We start from the raw sequence: 25,182 nt of genomic DNA, 5'->3' as shown, positions 1-25,182 counted from the left end.
AAGCTTCACTGAGCTGCTGTAGGTTCAGCTAATACCAGCCCAGCTATACCTACCACTGATATGAATACATTTATCTGCAAGCCCTGCACCTGGGAAAGAAAACAGCTTGGTGGGGACTGGCGTGGGTCCCTTTTTTCAGACTGGGCACTGAAGATGCAGTGATACTTTGCAGAAAGACTCAGTGGTCACTGCTGTGTCCATGGGGATTTTCAAAAGTGCCCCCAACTTGCACCTCTCCTGCCACCACACAAGATGCAACAGCAGCAAGGCAGGATTGTGCTCCCCAGTGTTAGAAACTTCAAGAAATCCCCTTGTACGTGGAAGGTGCAAAACAGCTGTATTTTTGTCACTTACTTCTTAACAGCCAAAAAGTTCTTTTTTTTAGCATATTTACTAATATCTGATGAGGTAAATCTACCTCTCCTGATGTTGTGAGCACAGACACAGGCAAGTCCTTCCCCTTTGCTGAGACTGTATTTATCATTTCAGGAATTAGTTTAATCAAAGAAAAATAATAGATGGAGAAGAGGAGAGCACAAATCAGCATCAAAATCAGCCTTAATAATGGTCCATCTATTTGTGCATCTTGGCAAGAAATCTTGTCACCTGCTGCAGAGGTCCTAAAGTCCTACTGAAATACAGGTTGAAGAAACCTAATTTTTCTCACACTAATTGCCGTAATGCTAATGCATACTTGGAATAGAGCCAGGGTAAGCTGAATGCTGGCTGACAGCAGATAAATATAAATTATATATAAGAAAAACTCTCTGTACCTTTAACTCCTAATTCATTACAAGTCAGCCATCGATCTTTAATTTCTGTGCATGTCACCCACATGGTCAATAAGCTGTGCTGTATCCTATTGCAGAAATACTTCCCAGGGCACCAAGATACCAACAGGGCTTTAGCTATCAGGCCCTGAAACAACACCTTCCTGATGCCCAGGCACAATAAACATATTTTCTTTCTGAAGTTGTTAGAAACGGCAGGTGCTCAGAACTTCTGGAAATCTGTTTCGTTTCCACAATGCTGCACATATTGGGTCCTCTCAACAGAATCGGACTCTTTTAGTGGTTCCATGTTGCTTTGTGTATCAGCAACAATAGAAAGTAACAATGCTAATATGCCCTAGGCTTCATTGGCAGGGAAGTCTAAAAAGGCTTCCTAGTTGGTCTTGCTTTACATAGCTCTTAGGAATAAAAGAAACCACTCGAGCACATTAAGAAAAAAAAACAATACAAAACACACCACTACTTCCTGCTTAAGCACACAGCAATCTTTTCCTTTCCATTACAGTATTTAATTAATTTGGATTATCATGTTGCTTCATAGCTTTGGGGAGAAGAAAAAACAAACAAACAAACAAAAACCAACAATAACAAAACCCACACAAACAAACAAAAAAAGTTCCTGAATTCGCCGTCACCTTTGGTTGGGAGATTCTGTTCCTCTGTTTATTTGAGATACTTCTTTCCATCTAGTACACCATCATGTTTCAGTTCCTGAGAGCTATAGATATTTATTCAGTGCCCTTCTATCTTGGCCATCATAAATAGCTCTCTGATAACAAATCGCACTCGCTGAACATCATTTGCTACCAGAAAGGATCTTCAAGAAGCACATGCACTGTGATATAGGATATCTCCTGCTTTGTTATGAATGCAATAAAGAGTTTTACAAAATCAGTTTCCTTCCATTTAGAGGATAAGTATATGTCATTTTAGTAGTTTTACCACTTCTTATTGCCTGTCTGTTTATGCTTCATACTTAGAGAGTCACTGCTCCCTTGCTCTTCAAATGAATACTACTACTAAAATATATAGAATGATATGTGCTTATTGAAAGATTCAAGGATTTCAGCTGTCAATAGAGGCTTAATTATCTGCTGGTGGATGCTCAGATACCATAATGATGGCTGTTGTATAAAGCCAGCATATAAGAGCCCACTTGCAGCTCGTTATATGCCCTGATCCAGAAATTCAGGAAAAAAAGAAAGAAAAAAAAAACAAAAAACAAACAAACAAACAAAAAACACAAAATGTAAAAACGTAAAGCATAATATTAACTTACATCCTGCTTCCTTATGTCATAACCCATCATGTAAAGGTATGTTTTTTCATGTCATGTCATGCAGTACATGATGCAATGCAATGTCACACTTCAGAAAATATTACTAAGCGAGAACTGATACTTGTTATCAGTTTGGAATATGAGTCTCTGATCCAAATGTATAGTGGCTTTGGCTGATGGGAAGGGATCAAACTGAAACGAATGTTGGGCAAATGCTTTTCTTCTCTGGCTTGGCCAGTAGATGTCCATTTGTCAGTTTTAGGTCCAATTGGAATTTCTTTGTTTCAAGTGCTTTCTCTTGTAAGAGAAATAGCAATTTTATGGCAAGCCAAGTACCGAAAAAAAACCCTTAGAAATACATAATAAATGTATATTAGTGAGACAGAAAATTGGAAAATGGCCACCTGCCAGCAGCCACATAAATTTTGGAGGCAATGCATTTTTCTGCCATTATGCATTATCACAGGAATTGCAAATATTTATTAAAAGTATTAAAATGGTGAGAATGTTAAATGTTTCCTTCAGTAGTGGAAATTCACATTGCCACACAGAAGATAGGATATTCTGATACAATGTTTATTAAAATGACTTCATTTTATTAGGCTGTCATACACAATAAATGTGCAGGTACAGTTAACAAAAGATCTATTGTGGATATGGGAGATTTGTGAGTAACACTTCAAAAAAATAATCTCTTCTGAACTCTATTCATATAAAACGCATACTACAAACTTTCATTAACTTCCTTAGAACCAATTATTTTCTGAGCTTATTTTCTTTTTCTGCCATCCCACCATATTTTGCTAGTCGATTTGTTTGCTTACATTTTAATGCTTAATGGGATTAAATGCAGTTTATCTTTAATTTATATATGAGTGAGCTGAGTGTATACTCTACATGTAGCAGGCAACAAAATACTGCGATTCTTTTTGGGTTCATTTACAGGTCTAAACATGAATGACTATAATATACTGGGACCCTCGTACCTTTTCATCCATGAATAAAACATTATTAAAGATTGGTGGAGAGTTCCATAATATTGATTGAGAAGAAAATCACATTCCAGCTTTGCCCACATTTTCTGCTAGGATTAATCAGTGATTAGGTTTATAAGGTTCTCTTAACAGTAAGACACGGACACAGCAAACACCAGTGACGTCCCATAGCTCACGGGACAACTTTTCTGGTCAGCTTTGCTGGACATGAGCCCTTTTCAGGAGGTTCTAAACACTGATGGGGGAGTCCTACCCCTATGCAAACAGTTGCTTTGAGCAAGTGAAGCGCTTGGGTCTGTGAAAAGCAGCTGAATAATCATCTCTCAGGACAGACTTAGAAAACAGCTGGATTAGAAGAGGATATCTTGAGATACTTTATAAGTCATAAGATTTGTGATGAGATTGGTGATAGTGGTGGAAAACAACACTACTTCTGTTCTCAGTGGTTTCCTGAATCAGCAGTGAAAGGAAGGAGACTAGCCATCACCTTCTCAACTGAAAGTATCGTCTAAGTTGCTTTTTAAGATCAGGTTTTGGCAGAAATTAGCAGAGAAATAAGAGATCGGTACTGTTTTTTTTCTTATGCTAGGGTTCTTCAATTCCTTATAGTCCATTATGTAAGAATTGTGATTGGAGTACATTTATTAGATGGAGGGTGAATAGATCAAAGTTATGAGACCCCAGATTTATGGGGAGCCTTATGCAAGAAAAAAAAAAAAGCTTGTCTCCGGAAAGTAAGATTTCAGAAATAAAAGATTTTTCTCTCTGTTCTTGTATGGTGCAATTTTATTCCTTTCTGACAAACACAGCAGGGGTGGGAAGGGGACGAGTAGCTTTCATGAAAAATAAAGCTTTGTCTTGATCCAGACACTTTATATGAGTTTGTGAGATATTAGAAGTGGGATTTGACACAAAATGTGTACAGTGGAGAGAAACTTTGGCCACCTCAAAGGCAGAGAAAAAACTGCTGTTGACTTCTGTGGGGGCAGGTGTAATGCACCCACCTCCACTGCTGCAGCTGCTTGACCAATCCTGCAGCTCAGAAACCAGACCTGAGACTTGCTGAGCCCAAAGCACTCGTGTAATTCAGTCAGTGCTAAAAGTGTAGTCAGCATTTCAAGCAATGCAAAACCATTTGCTTGGCCAACCTTATTTAATATGAAGCATGTTTTATCTTGATTTAGGTTGTTGTTGTTCTTTAATTAAAGAAATTATGGGAGGTCATTCTCATTAGTTTAGAAGAATCCTCACAGAAGGGGGTTGCACTGATTTAACCTCAGAGTAAACTGGCACAATTTTTGCATGTAAATAGGATTTAACACTGGACACTTTGTGAACAGTCCAACTCTTCACTCATGACATTCAAGGAATAATTGGAATACTGACTGGAATAAAAAGATAATGTCAGTAAGCTGGGGTTGGGGTCTTTCTATGAAATTTGTCAGATGATCCATGGTGGCAGCCCGGAGCCACCAGAACACCGAGACGGGGACACCATGGACTTTCTGCTATGGGCAGTCCAAGCAATACTCCCCGTCCCTGTGTGATGACATGAAGAGGTATTGTACCCAAATCTCATTGCTCACAGCTGGCCAGGTGAGAGGCTAACTCAGAGGGACAGAAATTGGGCAGCAAGAGAGGAAAGCAAGAAGTTTCCTGACCAGCCAAGGAAGTCACGCCCTGGGGCTGGAGTATGGCACAGGTGCACAGTGATACAGAGGCCACCACTGCCATGGAAAAGATTTGCCATGCAAAGAAAAAAAAGAAAAAAATAAAAGGTAGCAGCATGAGAAGTGCCAACTATGAACAACGCTGTCTTTAATTGGTACCACCGAGGGCTTTGTGCAGTCGGCATGCTTTTGGTGTTTATAATAGAATCCCCAAATTCAAATGATCTGAAGGGCATCTGACTGTTTTACATTAATCACAAGCTATACAGCAGAGGCTGAGAGCAAGTGGGCAGATACCCTGGTGTAGTAGCACTAAGGAGCTCTCATTATAATCATCCTGCCAAATCAAAAGAAAAACCCTAAGGCTCCTAATAAAGGAGACCACTGGACTAAACAAATTGAACAAGTAGCTAGACATGCATGAGCTTAAAACTACTGGTGTCAATCAGATCTGAGCCACTTACTCTGCTTGGTACTCTACAGCACACGCAGACAAAACGCAGACACAAAGCGCCATGTACGAGCACCCAGCCTAGCGAGGAGCATGCTGACATACAGGTGCTAGCACAAACCTCCGGTGCCAGGAAAACAGGTACAGATGCGGTTTATAAAAGCACCTTCAAGATGTCGTTGTTGTACCACTACCAAAACAGAAACAGCACTAAGTGAAATATGCAGTATGTATGGAGATGTCAATCCTTGCCAGAATGTGTGAGCAGGAGGCTATCTGGACAGGCTTTTCTGTCTTGGTAGGGTTGGGTGTCTTACATCCCTTGGTTCCGGTTTAGAAGATACAGAAGAAAGATCTTGCACCTCATAAATTTGAGTGCCTTTAGCTCAGGAAATACATGCAGTACCCTGAAAGCCCTATGCACTTGTCACCTTCCTACACCTGCTGATGGAAGTTATTATATGCTGTACTGGAAGGAAAAAAATTAGTAAAAAGGTTGGTCATTGCTCTCTGAAAAGATGCAGTTGGCACTAATGAAAGATATCCAGAAATGGGAGGGAAAGACAATTTTATATTTAGAAGCAACATATTATATGTTGGTGTTTTTAAGACAAATGATAGCTAGACTCCATTAGCTATCACCCCTTCTCAAAAGCAATCAGGCAGAAACCAAGATTTTGATGTACTCCCTCCGAACTCAAAAAGAGGCTGTGCACAAAAGTACTGAAGGAGGAAAAAAGCAATGAAAATGATTATGGTCAGTATTTAGTGCTGGAGTCAGGGGAGATGGAAAAAAAGGACATTTAGATTGGGAACAAATGGACAAGGGATGCACCTGAGGAATAAGGAGAAGGCATCAAGAAGCGAGTGTTTTTATGAAAAGAAAATGCCCTTTGAGTCATTAGTGCATTTGTCACTGTAAGAACGGATTGCTAAAACACTGTTAATTTTTTAAGTATTGGGAAATTTTACCTACCAGGACACCGTCATCATCGTCACACTGCTAATTGTTGCGAGGGTGCTGGTTGCTGTCAGGCTGTCACCACCCGAGCAGCAGCTGCACCTCTGTGCAGATGTTGCAGCAGCCATGGAGGAGGCAGAACCAGGGCTCCCCTTACACAGCCCTCTTGGTGCCTATTGAAACTGGAAAGCAAAGTTTTGAGAGATTATTATTTTTAAATGTAATTTTTACTTTTTTAGTTCATTCTTCTTTTTCCTTTTTTTTTTTTCTTCTTCTTCTATTGCTTCCCTCTTTTATTTTTTTCTTTCTGCTCTACACTGTAATAAATCAACATATAAATGTACTGGATTATTTCCACCTGGAATGTAGGAAGACAAATAGTAGAGAAGATCAGTTTGGTCATTTACCATATTGGTTTAGCATGGTAATACTTTTTTTTTTTTTTCGTTTCTCATTTCAAAGCTGTAAACAAATGCTGCAAGAACTGTTCAAATGCTCCCTACCTAAGACAAGGCCTTGTACAATGAAAACACTGAATTCGGTTTTTGAACACCTAATTGCCCCTTCTTTACGTTTTCATAGGAACAGAACAGAATTTTGGATTAGCCCGAAATTTGAAACTACATTTTTCCCAAGCAGCAAAACCAGATGTACCCTTAGCTATGTTAAATCACAAACATACACACATGGAGATGCAGAAAATGCACATGAAATATGAAAAAGCATTCCCTTCAGGCAGAAGATAAACAGCCCTACTACAAATTAGCTCTCGGCCCCGTCAGGTGTGAATCTCTCTTGTCAATACGTACCAAATTCCCTGAGATAGAACCACATGGTCATGAATTTTATTTCTCTCCTGCTTAATTCCTAGTACCACTCTCCCTTGTGGATTTACTCAGGGATGATTTACAGTGGGAAAGGTGACATTAAACACGTCATTGAGCATGCAAAGATGCTGCACTCAAAGCAGCATATGCTTGACTTTGTTAAAAGATGAATGCTGTCAACTCCACAGTGCCCACCAAGATCTGGCCTCCTTTTTCTTCCCAACAAACTTTGAGGAAGATGCAGACACGAGTCTTGACACTGAGAGAAATAAAAGTTAATGTATTCATGACATGATTTCACTTGCAGCCTGATTTAGCAATGTCTTGTCTAGTTTGGATCTGCTGTTGCTTTTCCTAATTTACTCATTGCACAAAGAAAATAAATAAATAAGTGTACTATAGCCTTATTTATCCTTCTTTGGACATTTCTTTACCAGGCAGATGGTCAATTAAGAGCACTAAACAATGACACTGTTTTCTCTGTAAACATTTTTTTCTAATAGCCTAACAAATGAGAATCTGTGCTGCCATACTGCTGAATACCATCTTGACTTTCTAATTACAAAGAACTGTGTCTTGATAGTAACAATTACAGCTGTAACAATGATGCTGGTACTTGAACAATATAGTTGGAGGCAAAGTGCTTATCGGAATATTCACAAATAAAGGCTTACATTTATGCCAGAGCTGGAGATGGGAGGTTAAACAGTTGGGGGTGGGGAGGTGTAGAAGAAAGGTTGAAAACATTGGTTTAGTAGCTACAGATGTGAATTTGAATCCAATTACATGAAAGGCAGGGGAAAAAAAAAAAAAGCACATGAAAAGATGCTGTTTCCTTCTGTTTGGCTAATCAATAGGTTAAAGGGTTAGTAAAATTAACATGCTAATAACATTCATTTTGCTATTTATGTACCACTCATAGTATTTCCAGTGAATTATGTCTTGTGAGTAATGTACATACTGCTATACGAGCTTTCCCCTTTTTTGTCCAGAATGGTAAAATGGTCAGTATTTTTTTTCCCAGTGTGATGGAAATTGGCTTCTCAAGTCTGTTACTTGCCATACCTTTCTTATTTAATTTGCTTAGATCTAACCCCTACAGGGTTTTGGTTTTGTTTTTTTGTTCATCCTTTTTTTTTTTTTAATGAAAAATTCCCAATACGCCAAAGAAAAGGGATAACATTGTTCCTGAGCTCACCGCTGATCGCCACCACTGCTGTCCCAGGGGTCCATGTGACCTCCAAAGACTGGCCTTCACCCCCATCTGCATCCCCAGTGCCGCTGGCCCCTCGCCCCTCGGTGCTGCCCCACTCCAGCAGGCAGGATGGATTCACCTTCTCCGCTCCTGCCCTCGCTCCCATTCCCATTGCACTCCACCCCCTCCCCAAGCCATCATTTAGCCCACACTTATTAATCAGTGCACATAATTTGTCTCTAATGCTGTCAATTTAAGATGGCAACCTGACTTTTTTTTGGAGGGGGCAGGGTCAACAATTTAATGAATCTCGTCTGCATTTTAATTCAGACCTATAATCTGCCTCTGGCAGTTTTCTTAGACACGTTTAACATTTTCCAGGATTTTCTTTCATCAAACCCAGTACAATGGGATGTTTACCTTCCTGCCTTGGACATCTTCAGTACAGGGTAAGTCCCATGCAGACCTACCTTAATCAAACTGGGACATAGACTAAATCGACTGATCTAGCCTTCCAAGGGTTTTCCTGGGGCCACGCACAGCACAAGGAATGAGTAATTTGGGGCTGCGCCATCCCTTTTCTGCACAGCTTGGTGCACAGTTGTAGGCACCAAACTCCAGACTTCGTGACTTAGTGCCCCTATGGAATAACTTTTCCTCACGATTTTCCTTTTGCTCTTTCTACAGGGAAGTATGCCAGGAAGAAAAAAAAGTTAGCAGGAAAGGGAGGTGCAGAAAATTCAGTCCTACTGATGAATCCTTCAGCCACAGTGTGGATGAGTTTGTCTAATTGCTGTGGCAGGAGGTGGAACCTGATTGAGCAGCTCGGTGGACTTCCCTGGGTCAAAATAAATAAAACTCCCCAAACGAGAGCCTCTCGATCACCATGTCAGATGTAAACAGAATAGACTTTGTTATTAGGAGTGATGTGACTTTGCCCGGGCGAGCGTCACGGTGACAGTAGCTCCTTTCTGAATTTCAGTCAGCCGTTGTCATTTGCCTTGACAAAGCGGGAAGTTAATGTATTCACGGCATTACTGCACATGCATCTGCAATTCACAGCATATTGTATTGTTTACCCCTGCTCTTTTGTAGTAGCGCATGTAGTAATTTGCCTTCTAGCAGCAGAGAATTCCTCAACTTAAAAATTTTACCCTCATTTTATTTACCCTTAATAGAAAAACAACACTCTCACAGCCTTGCCGCCGCTGCAAATACTGCACTTTGCAGCATCAAAAATAAAAAGAAGTCGTATTTCACATTTCAATCAGAAGCATCTTCACTGTATTTTTATGCACATCCTTCATCTTTCTCTACCACACGTTATTTTCTCCCTTTTAACAGACACTCGGATTATTTTTGTGTGTTCTGGACAGTTTTTAAGCAGCATGAGAAGGGGTATTTCTGCAACGTACCTGAGTACTGATAGTAACAGCAGAGGGGTTTTAATCTCCTGAATTATCTTCCACTGCTGGTATTTTTGTGTGCCTGCACAACACGGTGTTTCCAGGGCATCGACTCTGTCATGGACTTACAGCAGCTCCAACGGAGTGGCTTTTGAGTTTTTGGTGAGCAGGTGAATTATCTGTCATTTAATTGATTTATCACTCACATTCATTATTGTCCCTTACTGTAAAACTCTGCCGGATTCAGATGGCTGTCCTTACCACCTATGGCCCCATTTGCCATATCATTAAAAGCCACTAAGTGTACACCAAAACTATGCTTCAAGACAGTTAATAAAATAGGATAGAAGACCAAATTTCTGTATCCAAAAATACTCCAGGTAAAGCATATTTTTTAATGATGGATATATATGTTTCTCCAGAAACTTAAAGAAAAAAAAAATGTTGCTCTTTGTCCAGGCATCTCCCAGATAGAGAGGTAAGGTCATTAGGAAGATGCAATGCGAAATTCAGTGAAATATGCTCATCTGACTTGCAGGCCTACATTTAATAGGGTAATGTTAATGCCCTTTGCTTTAGCTCGTATAGTATAGTGCGATATAATGCAAGCAGTCACATGCAGTGAGCCCTTGTTTTAAAAATAAAAGGGGTATATTTTTGTTGCAACTTTTTTATGAGTTGAGAAACTCTTATTCTAAAATTCAGAGTACGTTAAAAATATGATTGCCTTGTGCAGCAGCTGCCCATCTCATAGTCAACATGTGTATGTCTCAGCACAAAGGATTTTTATTCCAAATTAGATAGCTTTCTGAATGAGCTTAGCAATTCAGAGCAAGTGTTCTTAACCTTCACTTTGGGCACTTTCACACAGCCTCTGCTCATTTGACTCCCATCTTTCTTCCAGACTCTGTTTCTTGAAATTTGAGACCAGTTCAGCCAATGTAACGCACTAAGCCAACAGCTGGAGATCTAACCTCTGTGGCTTGGGCATCTTCTCACATGGCTTGAGCTGAGTAAAGAAGGCATCCAGTCTAAGCCCATCATTAACAGTATGTGCTGGGCAATCCCAGAGGGAGACTTGTCCTGTCCAAAAATGCCTAAGATTGGTGAGATAGATAGATTTCTCTTTGATAGATCTCCCTTTGGCAATGTCATAGTGATTAAAGAAGCAGCTTAGCTTTTAGATGGCTGAAGTGGCATGAGCAGAGCCTTGCCCTTAGCTTCATTTTGATGGTCAGGAGTGTTTAGCATCAGCACAGCCCCTAATGAATATTGGAGCCTGACACGTCCATAGCATGATACTTAGTTTAAATGCCTCCATCTGGCTGTAAATGTCCAGTTCTAGCTAACAGCTTGAAAGTGAGACAAACTGTAAAACAGACACTTCAAAAGAAGAAAATTGTGAAGTACTCAGGTAGCGTTGTGGAGAGGGGAGTTTCAACTCAGAGCACTTTCCAAATGAGACAATTAAGCCCTTATTGAAAATAGATCCCCCTCCCCTTTTTTTTCCTTTAAAGCAAAGGGAAAATAATACTGGGAATTTAGAAAACATGAATTTTTAAAACCTAATAAGCTACTCTAACAATCTACACAATTCCCTTCGCTTAAAATATTCATTTAGAAATACAAGATTTGTGATGAGGGCAGGCTGGGTAAACAGGTCTGAATACTGTTTGTGCAGGGTCTCAGCAGTACCCCCCGCTGCCAGAACTGTCCTCAGCCACCCCTGGCTCAGCCCTGCTGTGCCTCTCCCGCTCATGCCTCTACACATTTGGAAATAACAGGCAGTTAATTGCAACATGCATTTATAAGCTAGGGTCTGTAAACTACCATTTTATATCTGTGGGGACTGTCGGGCAGAGAAAGGGAAAACGCTGCATGAGCAGTCTGCAGGACTGGAGTTACCTGGCAATGGAAAGCCCCAGGTCTGAAGCAGTTTTCAGAGCCCTTCCAAACCCCCTAGTGCTTCTCTAGAAGCACTCTTGGGAGGACTGAATTTCCTGAGACCAGCTTGCATCTGACAAAACATTTAGATTTTGATACAGATCTGTATTCCTTGGATTTGCTTTTCTAGGCACCTCGAGCCACACCTTTTGCATTACTCACCGTAGTGCTACAATGTCTGATTTATCATTAGTACAAAGAGGTGCTTAGAAACCCTTGGGAAATAAACCCAGTCACAGATTATAACAAAAACTCCAAGAAAGGGGAAGAAAAGCAACTCTAGTAGTTACATAAATAATTTTCAGCTCCCAATACTGATTTCCTTTCCTTCCCCTTTACACTTCATTCTTGCACCAGTACCAAGTATAAGCAATCCGAACAAACACTTGACTGGTAGCCTGCTTTGTGCTTCATGCTTTTGTCTTGCCTTTTTTTTTTTTTCTTCATTGCATTTTGTTGCAACCTTTTTAGCCTAGCACAATTATCTTGTAACTCTGGCTCCCTTCTCTTGTATTTTGGTTCCATGTGACTAGACTTCAGACTTTTCCCTCTCACTCTCACACACAATGCTATTAACATTAAATCCTTTCTTGTAATTCTCTATTTCATTATAGGTCTTCGAGCCACTCCTGAATTCCTAAGCCAATCTTTGTAAAGTCTTAGTTCACCAGAAAGTAAACTTAAGCACACGGTTTGCTCAAAAAAAAGACTCCTCCTTATCCTATCAGTACGTACTTCAGCTCAAAAGATTGACACATGAACCTACAGGCTACCCAACAAAATGACCATACAAAAGAAAGGTGCACGCTACTTCCCGTACTACAGAATGCATTCACTGCTCTGATAAATTTAGGCCTGGCTACCTAACAAGCAGACAGTCAATGACACCAGTAACTTGTGGTACTGTGGGCTCTGAGAAACGCTTTAAAGCATTTTTATTAAAGCACAGATGGGACTTGGAGAGACGGGAGTCAAACAGACCTGGGAAAGCCGCAGGAAGCCAGGAGACAAGGATGCAATAAAACACGGGGCTCTTGGAAAATATGCCCAATTCCTTAATGCCCTTTGCTACCAATGTGCTTTTTGGCCATCCAGATGAGGAATACTCCCATGGACCTAAAAAGGATGTCTGATTCAGGAGAATCCAGCCTGAAGGAACCTGGGGAAGAAACCAGCAGGGAAGTGCCTCCCTTTATCAGAAATCCTCCTTTACATTTGCCAAGGATGAAAAGTGTTCGGGCCTACCTGAAAACACCAGTTCATCCCAAGTACCAATAAAATGATGCCTTTCACTTTTGGGGGGACAAACGAGGTCGCTTTTTAATGACTATGTATTCTACCATGTACTCTTCATACCTGGGCAAAGTTGTCATAACTCGCTGTACCCAATAGAGTGGATGAAGCTTAGCTCAGGCTGAGTAGACCTTCTAACTAGTTAGCAGGAGTAAAAAAAATAAGCATTTTTCACTAGTCTTCCTCCCCATCTTTAAGGCCCACCTATTTTCAGTGCCAAGTCAATGCTGTGATTTTTAAGCCCTCGGCAGGCTGGGAAATCGTGACAGAAGTCTCAGTTGATACATACATGACTAACAGATCCAAGGATATTCCTTTGGGACAACAAAGGTAACAGTGCCCAGGGCAAAATTGTCAAGAGCAAGAGAGAAGGTTTGAATGAGCTTCAAGGAAAAAAAAAAGAAAAACACCTACACTGAACTCACCAGTCACCAAGTGTTGGTAGAGCACCAGGCGAGAATTTTTCTTTCCTTTTTTTTTTTTTTCCAAAAGAAATTCTTGGAACAATTGGAGGTGACATTGTCACCACTGGTATTACCACCAAATAATAAGCACAAGCAAATATACAGAAGAAGGGGAAGTTTTAAGGACAGAACACAACGATGAAGCCATCAACTTGAATGGTAAAAGCAGTGTAAGCAGGAGAGGAAAAGAAGGGAAGAGACGTGGTACTTGGATGCATCCTACCTTCCTATTTACAGTGCCCAGGTAGCAGATGATAAAAACATGAGCAGTAAGATATGTACCAAAGATGAGGATAATAGCTGTGATGAGTAATAGGATATAGAACTTCCACAGTATGTTGAAAAATCGCAAGTTAGCTGGGAAAAATATTGAGCAGAGTGGTAGAGCTGACAGTTGTTAAAAAAGAGAGAGAAAGAAATACAAATTTAAAAGTTTGGTTTTAGAGGCAAAGAAAAAAATTACACAACACACCTAAGGAGATCTGTTAGCATGGCTGCTTACCTTTAGCCCTACCAAGACATCTTTGTCCTCATCAGCATCTCCAAAGCATGGTTCTTGGACTTTCTTCCTCCCTTTTGCAGGCCTGGGCACTTCCTTACCCATACCAGGAGCCAAAGCAACTCATTAACCCAGTGGAAATATAACCTGGAAAAGAATACAGGTCTGGATATTCTGCTGGACCAGTGAGTTGTATGAGCTTACTGTATAGTTGGAAAGGGATCATGGTATGTATACGGCATGGTATGTATACGGCACTGTAGAGAATGAAGGAGTCAGTGAACATAACTTTGCCCTGAGCTGCAACAGTGCTCCTCTTTGCCTGGAGTTGGAGACAGTGCTTGGACAAGGACAAGAAGAAGGGATTTAGCAGAAGTCACCAAAGTAAACCTCAGCAAAGGACTGTGAGATGTAGTGGTACTAATTTAGGAATAATGAGCGAGCTACAACCCTTGATGCAGAAAGGACTACTGACTCAGTCCCTCAGGGGACCAAGGGGCTGAATTTAGGGAGCTGTCACCAAACAGCTCATCAAAGAGGGGAGAAGTGGGAACATCTAGGTGAAACACTTGTCTGCAGGACAGTCTGAAGGGCAGAGCAGAAGGGAAACCCATCAGGGAGCAAGCAGCCAAGAAAGAGAATTCTTGGAAACAGGATGGACAAATGTATCCCCAGCACCGGGAGTGAAAAGCCAGTTCTGATTGAAGTTCTGTTTGATGAAGTGGGGAGGGGGGGATATTTCAAAGAAATGTTTTGCACCAAAAAGTCATGGCTACTGCCCTAAAAATGACAATTTTGAGGGTACTTAACGCTGAAGCACCAGAAGAAAACGTGACTAAATGTAGAGATGTATTTCTTAAACTGTGAATGTATCCGGAATCCTTTGAGCTCCTTTGCCTCTTGTGCTGTGATGCAGTGAAAGCTGGGTGCTTTGTAAAACGAAAATGTTGCAGAAGCTCTAGGAGCAAATGCAGCATGTGCAAAAGCCCTTTTATTCAAACTGTGCTGCTTAACAAAGTGGTTTGTGAAACCATTTTCAAGCCTTCAGCAATTTTCCCTGCTTGAAGTGATCATTTTAGCATCTAATTCATGGGTCATTCGTAGACTTTAAACCCTGAAGTTCACCCCATGGTTTCACCTGCAAGGGCACTGCAGACCACAACTACAGCAGAACTTGAAAGTTTATTTCATATATTGTTTCAGCCAAAGCACTCAATTTTGGGAGTTGATTTTGCATCAGAATGAGATGCACTAGGTACATATCACAGATTACTTTTCAGAGGCGTTAATCTTCCTATCCATTATCTAGAGTAATTCAAAAAGCTCAAAAATGGAACTGTTCTTGAAGAAAGAATTCATGTTCAGGTAATTACAAATAACAGACACATCTGGTTATCTTAATTGTTTGGGAATGGCTCAATTATCTAAGAATGTTTTCATAAGGACTCAGAGACAGTAAAACTTTCTCACGGCAGATTGCATTCACTGATGAGAGGAAATTCAGCTGATCTAACACACTGAAGCATGCTTAGACCCAGAGAGCACTTTGAGTCCCACTGCCAGTGGGCTTTATTTGCCTCTAAAGAATGACAGACTATGAAGTGAGAAATGGGAAAGTCCCACATACGCAGCCCCTCTCCCTACTTGTTGCAGTTTTTCCAGCACTCCTGTGAAAATGAAGTTTTTGTGTACTGATGGTTCAGCCTGAAAATGACAACTGAGAGCTGATTCTGTACACATCTGCCCCAGAGAGAGGTGAGCTGAGTAAAGGCCCTTCCCCTGTCAGAGCATTTGGCAGCCGGTGAGTGGCACCCCTTCCCTCACAGAAACTGGAAGTGGCTTTTGCCTGAGGGGGATGCATTGCAGAGGAGCTCAGAAGTTTCTGCACATCTGAATTCACCTGTGCTGGGCAGCAGCTGCGCACTTAGACCTGGAGAGGGGGACCATATGAGCACTTAATGCAGACCCTCGCCCTGATGGTGCATGTAGCCTACAAAAATCTGTAATTAGCTGATTGGGAATGACCTCCCCTGGCTCCTAAGCCTCCAAACTATTTGTCTGCATAGCACTGGCAGTGAAAGGGGCGTGGCTTTGCACTCACCCTGGGATGCCTGCACCCCCCTCCAGAGAGGGAGGGTGGGAAGGTTTCTCATGTGTCGGTCCCATAATTCATCCAGCTCTTCCACTAGGGCCATGGCCACCTGGCTCCAATCTTTTCCAATAAGAGCTGAAGAACCTCTCAGCTCCCAGCTTGCTTCTGCTCATAGCCTAACTAGCACCTTTGTGTGGAAGACATGATTGGGGTGAAATCACGTAACTGTAGCGAATGTACCCCTGTGGCTAATGAAACCAGCTAGAAGGGGTGTCGCTGGGGCTCTACACAAATTCCAATCAATATTATTTATGTGGCTGAGCATGTAAACTGGCCGCATCCTCTCCACCTAATGCCCACTCCCATCCCCTCCACCCTGTGGGTATCAGCAGGGGGGAACCTGATGTATGCTGGTAATTATCTGCTGCTGAAAAGAAGTGCTATTTCTCTTATTTTTGTAATGCAGATCAATGCACATGTCACTACTGAAAAGCTATGTCATTTAGGATGGAGCATTAACTGCTAGGAATGGATTTTGAAGCTCCCCACTTGTGGGTGGAATATTTTCTGGAGGAGTTGAGCCTTCGAATGCTGAATTTCATTTATCCTGCTGCCTCTTTAAGAGTAGTTGGTGGAGGAAATGGTGTTTGAGAAAGTGACAGTTTGTCATCTCCTTCCCCAGCGAGCTGGAGCTGGGGACCAACTGGTAGCAGGGAAAGAAACAAACTGGCACAGGCAGATTAGCAGGGGACAGAGCAGACTTTGCTAGAGGAAGGCAACAGCCCTGCAGTGGGTTGCAAGAAAACAAACTCCAGAGGTGAGAGAGCACTTCATGGGGGAGAGAGGGAGAGGTGCACTTGGGAGTGGAAATATGATAAGGTACCTAGGGGAAGGAGAGAAGGAAGGCTGGAAAAAGGGCAGAAGTTGGATGCTTTGCTAAGAAAGATACAAACCTGGAAATCAACACACATGCAACAAATTCCTGCCAATTTTTCTACCTAGGAGCTATACTAACATGGGCTATCCAAAAAAGCAAAGTCAGATCTGCAGTGGGAGGCAAGAACTTTCCAAGTTTCTTTCTATTCTATTCATCGGAATGTAACAGGAACTTCTCCAGACACTTGCTGAGAAAGAGAGAGCAAACTCTCCTAGTGTCCATCAAGCCCAGGTAAAGAGAAGCACAAGACGGTCACAACTGGGGTTCAGCCATGTGTACTAAGAAAAACCTCAAAATCTCAAAACTCAAAATAAAGAGGGAAACTCAGTTTACAGTTATGTAATATGAACACATCTCTTACAACTGGCAATTTTTAGTAGCTCTCCTCCCTTAAACCTCCAGGATAGTCTGGTCACCACCAAAATAGAAAGCTATACAGTTCCCCTAAAGTAAAGATTTTGGCAAACCAATTAGGCTACTGCTGCGGTGGTACTGCCATTCTGCACCTAAACTAATATGTTGTTGTTTGAGGAATGTGCATCTACACACACTGCACACTTTGCTGAGACATGCAGAGGGACACAGCCCACATTTAGGATGTTGACAAAAGTGGCTGAAACTAAGACATCCATCAATCCAAGCGTTAATGTGAGCCATACCTTTACATGCTTGCTATTTGCCTTTGTTAAAACAGGCACTTGCCTTACTTCGCTGCAGTGATTTTTAGAGCATATGTTCACTATATACAGTTCCTCTTTGAAAGTTCTGGACACACAGATGTTACTCTTTGGAATTGCTCAAAAATTTCAATATTCTTTTGAGTACTTGATATTTACAGTTTGATATTTAAAGTGTGCAATTTGTTATCTAAATTGCATAGCACTGTTTCAGTTTCCTGACTGAATGACCCAACTTTTATGAACCTTTCCAGCTTCCACAGGAAAAGGTTTTGTTTAGACACGAAACACCTTTCCATGATTAGACAAATATCAGCTACCTCTAAAAACTGTTGCAAGAAGGGTTGAACAAAGAGAAATAGAAATTATATTTAGAACTCCACAGACATGCAAATAGTTACTCCTTTATTCACCTACACCACATACGTAGGCCCAGATAGATTTTCTTTTTTACTGATGTTGCTTTTATTTCGTACTTAGAAGAGAAGACACATGGCTAGTCTGAAAGCTGATCAGATTCTTCGTTCATTTGAAAAGCTTATTTCTAAATAGTACTTGCAAATATGTGATGAGCATAAATTTGGAAACCGCTGAAAAACTAGCTATGTGTCATAACATAGTGTCATTTTTTTTGATGTTGTACAGAAGTACGATGAAAAGCCAAAGTCCTACCAAAAATCCACTCAGTGATGACCAACCAAAGGAGGATTTGAAAACTGGCATTATTTCTGGACATGTTCTATGGCCCTTTTCATGCTGGCAGGGAGGTACATATCACCTTTTTGCAACAATTCAGGGTTTAAAAGCTGTCTCCTTAAGCCTCTCGACCACTACTTGTCCCTCCATGTTGACAACCTGAGCACTGACAAATTTTGAAGCTTCCTTGTCTTACTTTTAAATTTTCCTTTCCACATCCTATGCCAGCAGTTATCCAGAGGGAGAAAAAAAACTACTGTATCCATCCTTCAAAAAGTCTAACTTTCACTCTGCTAGTTCTAATCCATTATCTAGGCCCACTAATGTGTACTACATCATCAGAGGAGCAATGCTCTGATGATGTAGTACAGCCCATGTACATGTACATCACCAGAGTTATATCCTTCTGATCTGCCTGTGGGTTTAATAAGCATTCCAGATGGCTTGCTATGCCTGAAGCAAGAATGGATAATCACACAGCTCTACCCTCAAAACAATAATAAAATAAGGACACAGTAGCACAGGGGCTCATGCCTGCCAAAAACATTCAATAGACTGTATAATACAATAGTCCAATGTGATTGGTGAGGCACATTTATACCCTAGCTATTTACAGGTGAAAGGGACCTGGTTTTAAATAAAACAGAGGTTACAAATACGTAGTGTTATTGTTATTATATATTGCAGTGCAGCTGCACTGCCTGAGCCAGGCGGAGCGCTGGGCTGCGGCTGGCCCACCGGCGGGCCCACAGCTGTACCCTCGTATCTCACGTATGCAAAGACATGGCTTTGGATTGGCAGGAGGAGGACGGCCTGATCTGAATAATGGCTTGGCGGCATTTCTCCGGAGCCGTACAGTACACGCATATCTAATCGGTTATCTATTGGATTTGCAGGGTATCCATCAGCCCAGCTTCCAGTCATCAAGTACAGTAGCAATAAGTGTCACGAAGCCTTTCCTACTCATGTAAAATTATTCCTTGGTGGCATTGCTCAATGCGAATAACCTGAGCAATGCACGCTGAAGCGGCCAGCACTGCAACAGCCAGTTCTGCAATGGCAGGGCTGCTCCAAAAATGGAGTTTGCCACTCAGAGATCATTACCCCACTCCTTCCGCATTGCCATGCCACGACCAGGCAAGATCTGGAGTGCTACACATTAGGTCCCAGCAATTTGGAGAATAACCATCTTTGTGCTATTTAAATAGCTGTAACTTGAAAGGGTTTTTTTTTCTTTTTTGAGAAAGGAAAAAAAAAAAAGAAAAGTGTGCAATGAGAAAAAAGAAAGAGGTTAAGAGATGGAGGCTCAACTTTCTTACTCCTTTGAAGGATTGAGAACTGGAGGGAGGAGAAAGCAGCAAAGCAGCACTTTGATTCAGTCCCCAGGAGTGCCCTCTCCCACAATTGGACATGTGGGACAAGACACGGGTGCAGCGGCCTGCGCCCCCTCCCCAGGAGGGGTGCAAAACCTCAGAGCTGCTGGGACATGAGTTCAGGGGTGCCTTGAAGCCAAGAGAAATTTTGACATGGACTTTAGCAGGGACTGGATTTCAATCTAGGGCTGCAGAGAAAGACCGGATACCCAGTTAGGCTCACGTATATCTGTCTCTGTGGGAGGAAAAGGTAAATCATCCCACCTCTCAGCAGATTTCACTCAGAGAAGAGTAGCTCGTTGACATCAACCATTTAGTGAGCTGATGGATAATTTTTCCCTGGCCAAACGAGTGGGTTCTACTTTAGTTTTAACATTAAACGCTATTAAACAAAATGAATACAGCATGTTTCCATCATACGTGTTGCCGAAGCTGCTGTGACAGCTAGGAAGCTGCTAGGCATGATGTGTCAAGAAAATGTACCAGAAGAAAAGTACATGGAGCTACTGTCAAAAATACAAGCAGGATGGCAAATGGCGTATCGGCTTCATATGCTGTTGAAATGATTTTTTAATTGTTTCTGTATACCCAGGCAGATCTTTAAGGGTTAACTGCACACAATGTAATGAATTCAATAATGATGAGTTAAAAAAGGTCTAATTAGCAAGTAACCACTTTATTATGAAAGGAAATGGTAATGAATTTAATAGCTCAAAATCATTAACAATATTTAGTTTGCTGGTACTTGTTCTCTATTATCCTCATTAATACGAACATTTAATATGTTTTAAAATGGATTTGTAATACTTTTTGTACCATGAGGTTACACTGACAAAAAGAGTGTAATTATTCTGTTAATTGTAATCTCTGTCTGTTTGTGCTCCAAATAGCAGCATATTTAGGTGTTAATAAAAAAATATAAAAGTAATTAAGAGAGGGAAGTTTAAAATGTAATTAAACAAAAACTCTTAAATTACAGGATAAACCTCTCTGAGGAAAAAGTTTTGGAAGTGAGCTCCCTGAAAAACAAGTTCCTCCTACTGAGCTCTCTTCTGTTTTCTCATCCAAAAAGGGGGCAAAAAAAGGAAGAAAAAGTAAATAGAATCATTACTATTCCTCATCAATAGCAAATACTGAAGCAGCCATTGCCTGCATTGGAAACAAGCCTCAGCACTATCTTCTGGAACATCTCCTTGTGAGCAGGGTGCCTGACAAGTGAAGGCGCCCTCTGACACTGCTCCGTGAGACACCACTCACGCGAGGTCCCATGAGAGCCCAGTGAAAGGGTTGCCCATAAGTCACCCAAGATTCGTAATTTCTTTGCACAGGGTATCACGTCAGTCACCACCACTCAACTGACCTTCTCCAGATCTGTTCCTGACCTTCTGTTTGTAAACGTCCTGCTCCCCTACACCATACATATTCTCTCTGCTGGCAACATCTCCGGTGCCACGGAAGCACCATGTTTGCTGCTGACTCTCTCACCTAGGAAGCTCCAGATCCTTCCCAACAAAAATAAAAATGAAAAGCCAAACTCCAATCAGCTGTTACACCTTCCTCATGCCTGTCACACTCACAGTGGCCACAGTGCTCTGGGCAGTGGTCCTGGAGGCATAAACCGACCAAGGTGCTCTTTTGACAGCAGGCAGTGGAAGCAAGTGCTCAGAGCTGACATTACAGACCTGCCCCGAAGTGCCAGCAATGGCCAGTGGGGAGCAGGGAGGCTGGATGGCTCCGGGGTGCACAGGAGGCTCAGGTGGTGCTGGGCAAAGGCAGATACAATAAGGTCCATAAAGCAACAGGCATGACTGGGAAGGGCAGGAGAGAACGCCCATGTTCACAGCTCCTAGGCAATACCTAGCAGTACTACAGGCTCCTGCATCTGTGTTGATTTCCCTCTCCCTCTGGTACAAACTGTGAGAGATGGTGAAACACAAAGGCACGGCACAGCAAGGCACAGCACAGCATGACGAGGCACAGCACGGCCATGCAAGGTATGGCACGGCATGAAAAGACAAGGCAAGGCAAGGCAGCCTTTGTGGTACAGCCTGTTGTGGTACAGACCTTCCGCTTAGCCATAGAGAAGAAACTCCTGAGCCTGTTTTCATTTGCTTAACCTGTCTCTGGTGAGCTGTATTCCTGTTTATAAAAGCCTGCATTAGCCAAAGCAAATCCTGACAAATTTTCTTTTGTGCTATATTGGATGTTGGTTTCTCCTTAATCCACGTGGAATTATTGCAGTGCCATTACCCTTTTCTTATCCACCTCTTCCCTACCACATCAGTTTTTAGTGGCTGATTATTACCAATCAGGACCCTCTTCAAAATCCTTCCCATAAAAATGAAATCAGCATTCAACCTTCCTTAATACCAGAAACTTTTGGAGCTGTTTGCTCTGTTTACAGCACCAGCTCCTCATTGAAAACAGCTGTTCCCAAGACTTATCTGCATGCTGATGGGCAGAGCACCAGGTGACATGAGGGCTGTGTCCTGGCGTGCATGCAGCCTACGCAGGTGTCCCAGGGCATGGTGGGGCTCCCTGCACAGCTCATCGCAACACTAGCACCTTCCCTTCCCTGGCAATTGCTTTAACAGGCTAATTTAAGAAACGGTGCTGAGCAATCACAGCAGATTTCAGCATTATTTGTCTGGAATAATCAAGGTCATTCAATTTCTTTGTTTAATTTTGCACAGTCTGTGGCACTTGTTGGCAGTGGGATCCACGTCCATAGACTCACAGGCATATGGCTGCCCATGGTCACAGTGGGTCAGACAACTACGGAAACATCTGGTTTTGTGCACGTCTCTGGGTCACTAGTCATGCTCCCTGAGTGGTGGCCCAACCAAGAACCACCTTCCAGCCCACATGGATAGCTAGCCCACAAAAGACCATTCTCTGTTTATTTTTTTTTTTCTGAGAAAAGGAATTAAAAAATGGTTGAAATTAAAGTGAAGCATCTCATTTGCCCACGAATGACATTTTTCAACTTTCCATTTTACAGGGAAAAGTTGTGAAGGATTCTTTTTTTAAAAAAACTTATTACAATTTCCTTTTTTTTTTTTTGAATTGCCAGTGAAGAGAAAAATATGTGATTTGCAGAGCTCTAAAAATAACGAATTAAAATAGTTTCTGCCTCTCAAAGGAGGCCTCTTAGTCCTATAATTTCTGCAGATTTTGCCTTTCAGGATGGGTATTTTAAAGAATGATATAATGTCATTTCTATAAGTATCATCTCATAATCTGCTGCTACTGTTGGAAATATAAGGTTAGAAACAGCTTGAGCAGAAGAGATACCAGCTCACCCAGCTCTATTAAAAATATATATATATTTTAAGAAAAGGAACAGGTTGTATATCCCAAAGGTGAGCAAACGCTGCCAAACATTTTTTGAGAATATTTCTTTTGATTTCTATCTTCGTCTGCATTTGCAACCCTTTTGTGTTTGTCTACTGCAAGGAGTTCAGCTATGACTATTATGGGGATGTTCATTCCTAGACAGAAAATTTTAGAAAGAACACTCACATTTGGGCTAGGAGAGCATGTACAGCATTTCCTTCTAGAAATAAACAATACCAATTGTGCAGTTGAAACAAAACAAAATAAAAACAAAAAAGCTATTAAAAGTTCAAATTACTCAAGTAAAAAATAAGAATCATCTACCTACCTTCTGTCTAATCCATCCAATCTATCACACTTCTAATTTTTAACTTAATCTAATCACCTTTGCTCAGAGGAGGCCTCTCTGGCCCCCGTGCCCAGGACTCGTCGCAGGTGCTGAGAGAGGATAGGGAGTGGGGCTTTGCTGCCAGAGGAGACCTCACCACAGTGCATGGGAGGGAAGCCACCACCTCCTGCTGCATGACCAGCAGAGCAGACATGCTCTTCAAGATTAGTCACCATTCATCAAATGGTGTCGGGGGCCCTAGACAGCAGCTGAGAGGGCAGCAAACATTTGTGGGTTGCAAAGAAAGAGGAAGGAGGCAAATGCCAGATGGAGACGAAAAGGAGGTGAAAAAAATCTTTTGGGAATTTATTCTTCTGGGAAAAGGAAGAAAAAGTATTGGAAGAAAATGGTGTGAAAAAGCACAATGGTACCACTTGCAATGCTTCAAACACACTTGGCCACATGCACCCTGGTTTTGCATTCCCATGACCCAAGGCTGAATCTGCTCAAGTAAGCAGTGGAAGCAGTGGAAGCAAACTACCACCACGCTTACCCTTAGCACAGAGTCTTTGGGGCTTCAAGAATAGTCAGCATGTAACAGACCAGTCATCTAGAGCCTTTTGAGAGCACAAGCACATTGCACGATAACCAACTTATCCCTGCTTTTGTAATTCAGTCTCATAATAAATAGAATGCTTGCTCCAAATCTGTGAAAGTTTCAGGAAAGAGCCTAAAGATTTGGCTTTGGATAGCTGTGTTGCTTTCACCCTCTCCCTGTGCTGCCCTTCCTGGTATCCTTCTCATACTCATCATGAGAAGAGCTGATAATGCAAGAAAGATTCAGGAGTTACTGAAGGAAAATCAACTCACTTTGAAAGTGGAAGCTTTGTTCTTGTTAATAGTAAAAACAAACGCAATGAGAGCCAGACTGGCTCCTCCTTCTCATAGAGGAAGAATGCCTAGGAAAGCCAAAAAAAAGAAAGGTTTCTCTTGGTGCTAGCAAGACTCCATTCTCTTCTGCAAAACAAGCAAGAAAGGACCTAATATTTCTTCTCTGTGTTCAGCTTTACTGGTTTTATTGACTAAGATACAGGTATATTTTATGCTCAACATTTGCCTTGCCGGTGCACAGTGAAATGTGTGGTTTACTTGAGGAGCACAGCTCCCCCCAACAGACAGAGCTAATTTCCAGACACAGCCGATAAGTTTCCTTCATGAGAGCTGTTACTTTTTAATCTCTGCAATTACTTTCCTTATCCCACCCAAAAGAGGAATGGCATGGACAGATGAATCTCCTCAGGAAATTGAAAGAAGGCTTTTATTGCAGAATGGGTGCCCCTATCAAAATCTCTCTGCTTTGGGAATGACAGTTAAAAATTTGTCATTTACAGTAGTTTTCCTAATGGAGGTCTCATTCTTTCAGGTCTTTCCTTTAGACATGAGCTTATTGGAAAGTAAACGTCTCCCCGGCTTGGGATGCCTCTCAAGCACGTAGATCTCGATGGCCTTCTGCACAAGAAGAGGTGCCCTAAAAGGCTGCTCCTGAGGGATACCTAAGCATGTTCATCCTTTAAAAAGGGACTCACGCAATTCCCAGCCCAGATGGTCCCAACAGTCACATGATGTGAGACAGGTTGTTTTAGTCTAGCAAAGCCCTGCTATATGTATTTTCAAGCAAACAGTTATTGTTGAAGGTAAAAATAGGAGGACCTTCCCCTCCACATTATCAATAGATTATCTTCAGCATCTGTATAAGATCTAAGCAGTATGCTCATTTTATGGCTTAGAAACTTGGGTTAGTCATTGATCTCTGGATGTGTATAGAAAAAATAGGATTTTCTGGCTCCTACTTTAGTTCCTATTCTAGTCTTAACTTAAACAGTTTTCCCGCTAAAAATTCAAGTGTTCCATCATCTGAATTCATATATAAGCTCTTTTACTTCCTTCTTATCCTGTAAGTCATAACTA

At 41.6% G+C, this 25,182-nt stretch overlaps 1 long non-coding RNA gene across 6 annotated transcripts in view; it reads right to left on the bottom strand.

Moving 5' to 3' along the window:
• LOC106036622 (uncharacterized) overlaps positions 1 to 25,182 on the bottom strand; it is a 52,762-nt gene that overhangs the window by 17,335 nt on the left and 10,245 nt on the right. For 5 of the 6 annotated variants that reach the window (XR_010830023.1, XR_010830018.1, XR_010830022.1 and 2 more), the window contains 2 exons: positions 13,779 to 13,922; positions 6,163 to 6,329 (listed from right to left, as the gene is read on the bottom strand). This is a non-coding gene — a long non-coding RNA (uncharacterized lncRNA). The remainder of the gene's footprint in view (positions 1 to 6,162; positions 6,330 to 13,778; positions 13,923 to 25,182) is intronic. The other variant, XR_010830021.1, reaches the window with a different exon arrangement.

This window comes from Anser cygnoides, chromosome 3 (genome assembly GCF_040182565.1).
Source record: "Anser cygnoides isolate HZ-2024a breed goose chromosome 3, Taihu_goose_T2T_genome, whole genome shotgun sequence".
NCBI lineage: Eukaryota > Metazoa > Chordata > Aves > Anseriformes > Anatidae > Anser > Anser cygnoides.
The sequence above is the reverse complement of the archived record's forward strand: the minus strand, read 5'-3'. Positions and strand labels throughout refer to the sequence as shown.